Here is an 11,374-nt window from a genome sequence, read left to right on the forward strand (position 1 = left end):
AAAATGATGGTTAATGTGGGGGGAGCCCGTGCTTACAAAACATGGGGAAACTTTGATGCTGAAGTGCTTCACTGCCTGTTTCCTGAACTCTGAAAAAGAATGAGAACGATAACTTGAAACGTGGTCACGCTTCCCTCCGGCTCCCTAGCCGAACAAGACTCCATTTCCCATAATGCTACAGACTCTCACTTGACGCCAAACCAGATGACTGCACATGACTTAACCCCCCCACTCTCAATTGCTCTCTGCATATACATATATACCTGCTCACACCACGAGCACGGAAAGTGAAAGTAAGTGAAATAGAAGCGGGGTTTGACCTCAGCGGGTGATTTTCAGTACAAACGACGGAAAGTGAAAGTAAGTGAAATAGAAGCGGGGTTTGACCTCGGCGGGTGATTTTCAGTACAAACGACTTCAACATCCATGAAAATGTGTTTGATTAAGCAAAACTCGATCTGTGAAAAAAAAACACAAATGGATCTGGCTTTGTTTGGTTTCTCCATACAGCTGTAGGTTATCTCCTTAGGAATAAGACCTTCTGACTTTGCAGTTTAATTCCACATACACACATTATCAGTAACCTTGCAGATTCCCCTGTTGTACATATTACTTGATTTGGAAAAATATTCACAAACAGATTTTTTTGTGACATTTTCTTGTTTTATACAGGTCTGTTTCCATTACCATGCGTTCAAAATAGGATATTTCTGTCATTTACTCAAAAGGTGACACAGTAACATGAGGAAGTGAAAGCAGGCTAGAATTTGTCGGTCATTGATTAAAAAGCTGTTGCGCAAAACAACCTGAGAAATGTGGTTTTAACTTTGGAACATAATTTCAAATATATACACAATAATAATCACGCAATGCATGCATACACTATAAAAGTCATGCAGTGTTGGTCATCATCTGATTTGTGAAAACTTTCACAAACACAGTATTTGAGTATTTGGTATATTTGAGTGATGTAAGTAGTTCTACTCCCATTATCAAGTGAAAAAGCACAGCTTAGCTTTTGGTGGCAAATATACACCATTAGTGCTTATAATTTTAATTATAACAAGTATAGAGATAAGAGCACACTAATATTAACTTTCCTGATTTGTGAAAACTTTCACAAACACAGTTTGGTATATTTGAGTGATTTATGCAGGTCTACTCCAATTTTCATGAGTAATAACACAGAAGTTCAACTCTTGGTGTTATATTATTATTATTATATACTATTAGTGCATATAACTTTAATAACTAATTATGTATAGAGATAACAAAACACTACTAATAACTTTTCTGATTTGTGAAAACCTTCAAAAATACATTTGTCTATCACTCCTTTATTGATCAGGAATGGCAATAAAAGCGAAATATTTGGTGGGCTTGACTCTAAAACGCCATGTACACTTAGAGGAGCAATGATATTTCACTTGTTTTAGCCGTAACCTGATCTGTGAAAACTTTCACAAACATGGTTTGGTATATTTTATTAATATATGCAGATCTACCACCATTTTCATGTGTAGTAGTAGTAGTGCACAAATACACCACCACCATATCAGTGTTACTGCAGTACCCAAAAAATACCTGATCTCTGGTGGTCCTGTTGTGGTCTTGACTATTGAAGAACAGGGTGAAAAGGGATAACAAAGTATGCAGAGAAACATATGGACTACAACTGAACCGCAGACCAGCTTTACCGTGGTATTTTAAGATGCATGCAGTTGTTAAGCGCTCTAGATGTATTGACAATACTAGGCATGCATCAATCAGCCTGATACCACACTCATTTACTTGAACTTGTAACATATACACCCATTTCCATATCTGATATCTCCCAGTCCTGGGTGAGTTAGTGTACACTGCTGTGCAGACAGACCTTTGAAGTTGTCATTGTTTTGTAATTGGTGCCATGCTCATATGCCTATATCTTATGCCCATATCGCCTTTGGGTTTAAAAGGAATTTTGCATCCTATTGTGATCAAAAATGTCCCAAAGCAGGTATGTTTTGTTCAATTAACATTTTTCTCTAGAATATTACTGGATCATCTGAAATTCAAGGTTGTCAAAAAGTCAAAATGTGAATATTGATGCATGTAAGCTGATGAATTTAACATTTAAAATATACAGTTGAAACTTAAGGCCATTGTTCTACCTCTGAGGGTACATTTACATTATTTTCAATGAGCATTTTTTTACCACCTTAGCATAAAGAAGTCTTCTGACAACAGATGAGCTGTGCGTTCTGGCACAGGCATTATAGATGAGGTCTCATCTCTGTGCTAATCTTCTGTGTGCTATTTCAGAATGTCACGCTCTTATAACAGTCTCATGCAGCTGTCCCCTCTGTCAGAACGCAGTGTGAAATGTAATTTACACTCAATGCTTATCTTGCGTTCTCAGCCAGTGTGGCTACTCCAGAATAATGAAATTTTGATTAAACTACAAAATCGCTCACAAGCTATGCTTTAGCAAAATCAATTTTAGCTTAGGGTTCAGTACTTTTTCTGGAAGAATCATTTTTGTTTCCCGTAAGACGTTTCAGTGGAGGATAATGTAAGGAAATAAATGGCATGCAGGAGTGTGAAGAAAACTGTAGTTGTACATTAAAAGCAGGAACCATTTAAGAGCCTTCGTTTTACTTTGAGGTTCAATTCTTTTAAAAAAAGGTGCCAAAAATGTTCTTTGGAGTGTGAACACACAAGCCATATAAGAAACTTTAAAGAATCTATCCAGGTTTTAAACCACTTAAAAGGAGATTTGACCATTTTATCAAAATGTCTGCATGATTTAAAATCTTTAAGGTGCGATCCGAAATGCTCTATTATCAAGTAAGAGTTGTTCACAGTGGTGGTGATGGCAACCTGCATGCCTGAAATGTTTTATGCCTCTGAAAGCTTCCTCACAGAAAGTTATTACCTGAAATGGTCACATACGTGCTGATTGATGCCTGAGATGATTTTTACAATAGTTTTGAGTAACTTTTCAGCCTAAAATATTTTTAAAATACATTTCATCAACTCGGGAGACGTGTCCTGCTTGTTTTGGATAGTAAGTTATACTTGTATTGTAGATATTGTGACCCCTGGTTTCTATCAGCACCTTGAAGAGTCAGTTCTCTCTACACTGACAGAAATAAAGATATGAAGCTGTCATTGGGGCAGTACTTTCCCTGTCACTGGGGCGGTACCTTTAGTCAGGGAATTTAATTGTACCATCATCTATTAATCATATTTTCAAAATTGTTATGACTCCACAAATGCTGTTTCTTCTCCAGGCTTTTTATTATTTTTCTGTTTTAAAAAAAGGTACAAATGTGTACTTTTCACCTGAAAGAACTTTAACGTAGACCCTAAAACCACTGTTGTAACTCTGAGGGTACATTTACAGTTCTTGTGCCTTGAACAAAAAATTACCTGCACAGTACCTTTATTTTTATGTACAGCGCACCTTTTCATATCAAAACACTCTTTATGTCTTAACCACTGACTTACAGAAAAACAACAGAATTCCCCTTTAAAGTAAAGAAATAAATATTTTCAATATGTAGTTTCTTAAGCCACACCACAAAGCCAAGAACAATTTAGGAACCCTTATTTTTAACAGTGTAGCAGCTTCTAAATTGTCCCAAGAAAATATGGCAGGCAGCCCAAATCACCACAGACTGGTCTGGTCTGCTCTTTGGCCTTCTCTGACCACTGTCATCATAAGCATAATCAGGGCTATAATCATGCCCTTTGTGTGGCTGATGACAGAGGCCCCTGGGTCCATGACAGACAAGCAAGCGCCATGGTGACCACGAGACAAGCCTTGTCACTCAACAGCGCTGGCCCAAGCACGCTGGGACAAAGAGCCTTTATCTAATATCCTCCCCTCCTCAATGCTCAGCCCTCCACACTGAGAGGAGAGACGCCCTCCACCCTCCACTCATCTGCCCCAAGGACGGCAGCCAGAGGTCAGCCAAGCCTGACACAGGCAATGACTTACTGACCAACACAAATACAGAAGCTAGCTGTATGTCTGTTAAAATACTCTTATTGTTGGAAAAATGGAAAATTTTTATCACATTTAAAGTGTTAGCAGAGCAGCTGTGCTTTTTAGCTGAATCAGCTACACTGACCTCCTTTTATACGACATTATGTTCATTTTTATTTGTAGATAATATTTGGAGATATTTGTAAAGACATTAGATATAAGATAATCCATGTGCATAAGGAGTTTCCAAAGCTTGAGTTAAAAAAATTATTAAAAGTAAAAAAGACTACTAACAATCGAGTAAGACCTGGGAGACCACTAAAATGTCAACATTCGATAAACAGAATTTTCATCTTGAACAGTGAGGAGAAAATCAAGCTTCAATAAGAGTCCATTAATGAGAAAAGGAAACAGACAAACAGGCAGAAACTATGCTCTTGAACTCCTAATCTTGACATCTGACATGTGAAGCAAAGCTGTGTGGATTTTGGGAGAAGCAGAAAATGCAACTTACTTCTAAGACTGAACTTTAAAGATGTGAAAAATATGCCAGTAGAAACCTTTGAAAAACTGAAAGCAAGTCTCCTGAAAAGAACGGAAGCTGTAATAAAGGCAGAGGGCAGATTATTCAGTTATTGAGGCTTTTGTTTAATTTTCTTTTCTGTTATTTTTTACATTACATTACATTACATTACATTTAGCAGACGCTTTTATCCAAAGCCACTTACAAATAATGTGGTACATATAACAAACTATTTTATATACACATACAATTACACAGTATCTCACAGAAGTGGAGTACACCCCTCACATTTCTGCAAATATTTTATTTATTATATCTTTACATGGGACAACACTAAAGAACTAAAACTTGGATTTAACTTCAAGTAGTCAGAGCGCAGCTTGTGTAGCAGTGTAGATTTACTGTACTCTGAAAACAACTCAACACACAGCCATTAACGTCTAAATAGCTGGCAACACAAATGAGTACACTTCATAATGAGCATATTCAAATTGTGGTCAAAGTGTTGATATTTTGTGTGACCAACATTATTGTCTAGCACTGCCTTAACTCTCTTGGGCTTGGAATTCACTAGATCTGCACAGGTTGTTACTGGTATCCTCTTCCACTCCTCCATGATGAACATCACGAAGCTGGTGGATGTTAGACACCTTGCACTCCTCCTCCTTCCGCTTTAGGATGTCCTACAGGCACTCAATTGGGTTTAACTCTGGAGACACACTTGGCCAGTTCATCACCTTTACCTTCAGCAAGGCAGTTGTCTTCTTGGAGGCATGTTTGGGGTCATTATCGACTTGGGAAACTGTTATGCGGCGCAGTTTCCCGAAGGGAGGGGATCATGCTCTGCTTCAGAATGTCACAGTACATGTTGGAATTCAAGTTTCCTTTAATGAACCACAGCTCCTCAGTGCACTCATGCAGCTCCAGTCCATGATGCCACCACTCTTCACCAGGGCATCACCACACATGCTGAGCACCATTTGAAACAAGCAAGTTTATCTTGGTCTTGTCAGACCACAGGACATGGTTCCAGCATTCCATATTTTTGGACTACTTGTGTTCAAACTGTTTGCGGGCTTTCTTGTGTGTCAGCTTCAGAAGAGGCTTACTTCTGGGATGATGGCCATGCAGACCGAGCTGATGCATTGTGCGGTGTATGGTCTGAGCACTGACAGATTCACCTCCCACTTCTTCAACCTCTGCAGCAATGCTGACAGCACTCATATGTTATTTTTTGAAGCCAACCTCTGGATATGACGCTTAACATGTGGACTCGACATGTGGTCAAGACCTGTTCTGAGTGGAATCTCTCCTGGAAAACCATTGTATGACCTTGGCCACCATGCTATAGCTCAGTTGAGAAATCAGATAAAGCAAGGTGGATTTTAGCTCAGTAATCAGATTTACATTGCACGCATACTCATATAGATTTCTATCAGATTTCTCTGTCTGCGTAAGCGAAGCAGACAGTGGATGTTGCGAGATGGCAGCAAAACACTTTTGAAGTGCCACTGAAACCAAACAGGAAATAAAGAATGTAAATATTATTTATCTTCTAGATGATGTATATTTGTATTGTCAGGTAAAGTGTTTGAAAAAAAAAAACACGGCATGAAGTTTGAGTTTTACATTATGTTTATGTCACATCTTCTCCTGTGACTTTATTGGCTGGTTGCAAAATAGAAAATAGAAATCTGATTACTGTAGACCCGGAATTTGCCATTATCTGATTGCTCAAGAGTATGTCAATACGTTGATTTTAGTGGATTATTGTGCATGTAAACACACTCAGTGTTATAGACTTACTCACTTCTGTGATTGTATGCTGAGTGTTCTAAAGCAAATCTTATTCAAAAGTAGAAAAGTGGTTCTTTATTATTGTTGGCTGTATGAGCAGCCATGTTGATCTGGCCTTGTTTTCAGTTCAGAGCTGAGAATTCCATCCCAACTTTCAGAAAAGTAATTCTTGGTTAAGATGGACATTTTCTTTGATTTTTCCTAGTCAGAGGTAGAAAATTCCAAGTTGCTAGTTTCATTTGAAAGCAACATTAAATCAACACACAGAGTAAGGGCATAACACATTAAGAACATCTCACATAAACACTTCATAACATGTTCAAAAATGTTTACAACAGCATTGATGAAAGATTTATCCCTTTACCTTACCTGAACTCTGATTAATGAGACGTCAAAATAAAAGTCTGCATATACTATATCCCAATTACACTCCTCATGTTCTGAGATGAACGAGGATCAGATGAGCATTATGGCCTTGTAAAATGTCTTGTCAATGAGCTTACTCACAGTACTTGTACTTCAAGTTTTCTTTAATATATCATGTAGATGCTCTTCAGATAATGTAATACTGAGCTGTGTATATATGTGCTTGTATAGCTGCATGCACAAGTTTGGATGCCCCTGGTATTATTGATTTTCTAAGTAAAAATAAGAATGCACCCTCTACAGAGAACACACTTTGCACAATTACTGTTTTTTTTTTTTGCTGAAATGTGGTCAGTGCAAAATTATGGCATATTTATATTTTATTTTTTTCTATGTTGAACTCAGCATAAATAGAAATTGTGCACTAAAAGTTGCAGAAGTTGTTCTATTTAACTGTCAAGTATATTATCTGTAGAGGATGTGTTAGGTTATTTTTACTTACAAGATAAACATGTCATTTGACCAACTTTTGTACACAACTGTATAGTAATAACTGTAAATCACAAAACCTCCCCCAAATGTGCCAAACTCTCAGAAACACTCAGAATAAGTTACACAGTGGACGATACATAGTTTATTCACACTTCACACACAGTTTACTGTGTTTTTGAAAGATGGAAAACATTTGTTATGGCATTTTTATGGTGTACAAAAGTAACAATACAAAAAAATGTTTAGACAGTTTTGATATAACAGCAACAGTATATTATACAACTTTTTTGTTATGGCGTAATGTATGAGTATGTGTTATGCCATTTAAATGGCCATATTTTATTATTCATAATTAGTTAAAATATATCTGCAATGCACATATAGTCTGCATACAATTCTTTAGGAAAGATATTTACACATGTGTCAGTGCCATGTCTTAGTCATCTTGCTTATCTACAATGGCAGATCTTCAAGTGGTCAAGCAAGCTGTGTTTGAACTGCAAACAGGAGCAGACATCAATGTTTACATCTACATCTACAGAAACAATGTAGATGTATCCATGGGAGCAGCACCTGTACATGTTAATTACACAGTAACACATGAGTGGGGGTGCTGTGTCATGATATATTTCTGCCGGGGTGCTTAACTGTATTTATGTTTATGTATATTAATTCTAATGTTATACCATGTTTTAATGACAAAAACAATCTTCCTGCTGAGATTCCTTCCTGCAGTCCAGACTGAAAGACTGCTTATACCAAATGTGTCAAGCTCCAGTCCTTATGGGCCAAAACAGACTTTAGCAAACTGCCTCATTAAACTCACCTGATACAGCTAATTGGCAAGCCCTTTGTGAACTGAACTCAGAGCATTAGATGAGGGTAAATGTCAATATCCACAACACTTTGGTTTAAAAATAAGCTTTTTTGTTGCTTAATCTCCATGACCAACTGATTTTTCAAGTTTAAAAAAGTAAAAAAAAAAAAAAAAAACAAAGTAAACAAAAAAAAATTAATTTTTTTCCTTCTCCTGTAAAGATGCCACTTTGTAGATATGATTTTTTCTTTGGACAGGGATATGTTAATGCATTGTCAAGTTACTGTATGTTGTAATGTAACAAATACAAAAAAGATAATAAAATACTAATTAAGGCATGTGCAAAAGTTTAGAAACCCTACCAAGTCAGTACTTAACCTCACCCACTCTGAAAGGTCAGTGCTTGGTAACACCTTTTGTAGGCAGCTATGAGCCTTTCTTTTTCTGTTTTGCCAATTTCACCCTCTCTTACCTGCAGCATGCTTCTATTTCTGTGACATTCTTGGGCAGTCTTGCATGAACAGCATGTTTAGCAATGATATTGAAGTCAATGGACTGTGAGGGCTACTCCAAAGGCATTATCTTGCATTTCCTGAGGTAGTTTGTAATGGATTGTGAATTATGTTGTGGTTTACTGTCCTGTTGTAACCACAAGCCCATTTTCATCTTGATTTTCTTGATTGTCACATTTGCTTGCAGAATTTACTGATATTTAGTGGAAGCCATTGTTCCGTTTACCAGTGCAAAGCTTCCATTGCCCATGGCTGCCATGCAGCCTCAAAGCATATAGATCCGCCCTCATGCTTAACAGCTGGCAAGGTGTTCTTTTCATCAAATGCTGCTCCTTTTTTTCTACAAACATAACTTTGGTGACTGTGGCCAAAGGGTTTAATTTTTAAGCCATCAACCCACAACACTTATTCTCAAAATGCCACTGGTTTAGTATGAACTGACCATGGTATAACCACAGTTGTTACTTTTCTTTCAAAACATTTTTGTCAAAATTAGCTGTAGACGCACTGCTTAAATAATGGCAATAAGCTTCAAAGGATAAAGCTTTGGCATGGTCCACAAGATGTAACTCAACACCTGGTCTCAGTCTCAGCCACACAATGCTGCAATTGTTAACAGTATGTATCATATCCTCCTACTTAATATGACTTCCTTTACATCCTGTCTGCCTGAGCATGCAGTGGAGGGGTATTTAAAGTATATTGTTAGATGAGTTCATGAATAAAAGAAACTTGGTGGGCAGGATTTCGCTCAATAATTGATACCAAGGCTTGTGTGTCTTATGTCTTCCAGTCTTTGTCTTGCTGGGTGGTGACAGGTCAGTGACCCCACAGGGAGCAGTAGTTGAAGTAGGAGTAGGGGAGTAGGAAAGGACAGATGAGCCAGCTCTTACATGTTACAGGTTATTCTGTGGCTTCCTGTGCCATATAGTTTCTGGACAGGAGAGAGTAAGAAAGAGAAAGTAGTGCCGGGTGATGTAGTGTCCATTTCAGTGGTGTTGCTTTCACACAACAATACAAATATTGATGTTTTAGTATAAAGTATAAAGAACAAATCTTAACTGTAACATACATTTACTTTAATTTAAAAAAAAAACTATTTACAGAAAACTAATTTAACTGTAAATATGTTTCTTTCTGGAACTCTGCTTTCTGTCTGGTTTACAATGTATGAGGTTCCCTTTGGGGACATTTTAGAAGAATAAAACAGAACAATCTAATCAAAACAAAGTATGTTTGGCTGAGACTTCTCTGAGTGGAAGCACTCAGGAAATATGTATTCATTAGCTTTATTAATGCAAACTATATATTGTCTGATACTGTAATATACAGTAGTGTACAAGTCATAGAACCTAAGAAAATGATATTCAAAAAGTTGTTTTTTTTTCTGGGCAGTTGTGTTTTTTTGATCTGAAAAAGCACTAATATTAGAATATATACAAATAACATTAATAAAATATGTAGTGATTGTATGTGTTTTGCATATCTTCCTGTGCATGTAAGTACTTTGACATTTGCTAAATACATAACACCTTATTTGGATCTTACATGGGAGATGATGTTCATATGCTTTACCTGTGTTATAACACGTCACTCTCAACTTTCACTTCACTCTTACTTAAACAAGCAAGATTCTCACACCATCCCACTGTCAGTGTCAGTGTACAGTCAATGAAACTCTATGTACAGTATTCTCTTAAGCTTTGTTGTTCAGCACATTTTAATTTCTTGTTTTTCGTGTCTAGTGCCTGTTGACTAAGTAAAATTAACAGCATCCTTAAACAGTGGGGAAAAAAACTAGACATAAGGTGGAACTGAGTTTGTAATTTTCTTTAGAATTGTGGACCAGTCAAGCTAAGAGGACATATGGCCCAAAGGAAATTTAGATATGAATACTAATGAAGTGATGTGAGTGAAAATTGCATGACTTTAGAAGTTAGAGGTGTTGACAGAGCTTTTGATACCACAGCACCATCATGTGGTCCAAGAGCATCCTAGCAGTTGAGTATGTGCAGGATATGTAAAGTACAATCCTATATACAGTTAGAAATAAATTGGAGGTTATGAAAGCAGCCTGGATCCACTGATTTGTTTTGTTTTTCATCTGCATTATTAAATGGTTTAGCTGTTAAAAATATCATTCAAGGTGGTTTAATGTGAAATGCATTGTTTTAGAAAACTTAATGGAAATACAAAAAGACATTTTAAAAATGCTGGAATATAAAAAGCAAGTTACTGGCATGAGTTGCAAGTTATTTTTCCTAAAGATAAAAACTTTCAAAGGGACTCACGCAGACATAAACAACAACAAAAACAACCTATTGAAATCTGTATTGTTCAGAATGCACTAGTTTGTTTTCTCTGAATAATGTAACCTGTTCTTTTATGGTTACATCACTACAGCATACTAGACTCCAAAAAGGGTTCTTCTATTGTTACAATGTCAAGCTTATTAATAGAAAAACTCTTTTTGATGCTACATAGAACCCTTTTCAAACAGGTTCTATATAGAAACATCTACAGCACAGTCTCCATCATTCTGAAGAACAATTTCATGATGCAAAAAACCTGTTAATCACACAAAGGATTCTTTGAGTGTGCTGAGATTAGATGTAGCCACATTATTTCATTAGCAGATAAAATATGGGAGGGAATTCAGATTACCTTGGGGGGGAGTAATCTACCCAAGCTACCCAGGCAAGCCTCCAAGGCTTTAATCCCATGCTGACTTATTAATATCACTTAAAAGCATTATATTAGTGCATCAGACTGAACTACAAACCTGATTCATTGTAAATAAATGAACTGCATTTTTATCTAACAGTATTTTTTATGGGATTGTCCTTTAAGACGAGTTCACTGATGAAGGCCATAAACACTGTAGCACATGTTGT

The sequence above is a fragment of the Pygocentrus nattereri genome, chromosome 20 (genome assembly GCF_015220715.1).
Source record: "Pygocentrus nattereri isolate fPygNat1 chromosome 20, fPygNat1.pri, whole genome shotgun sequence".
Classification (NCBI taxonomy): Eukaryota; Metazoa; Chordata; class Actinopteri; order Characiformes; family Serrasalmidae; genus Pygocentrus; species Pygocentrus nattereri.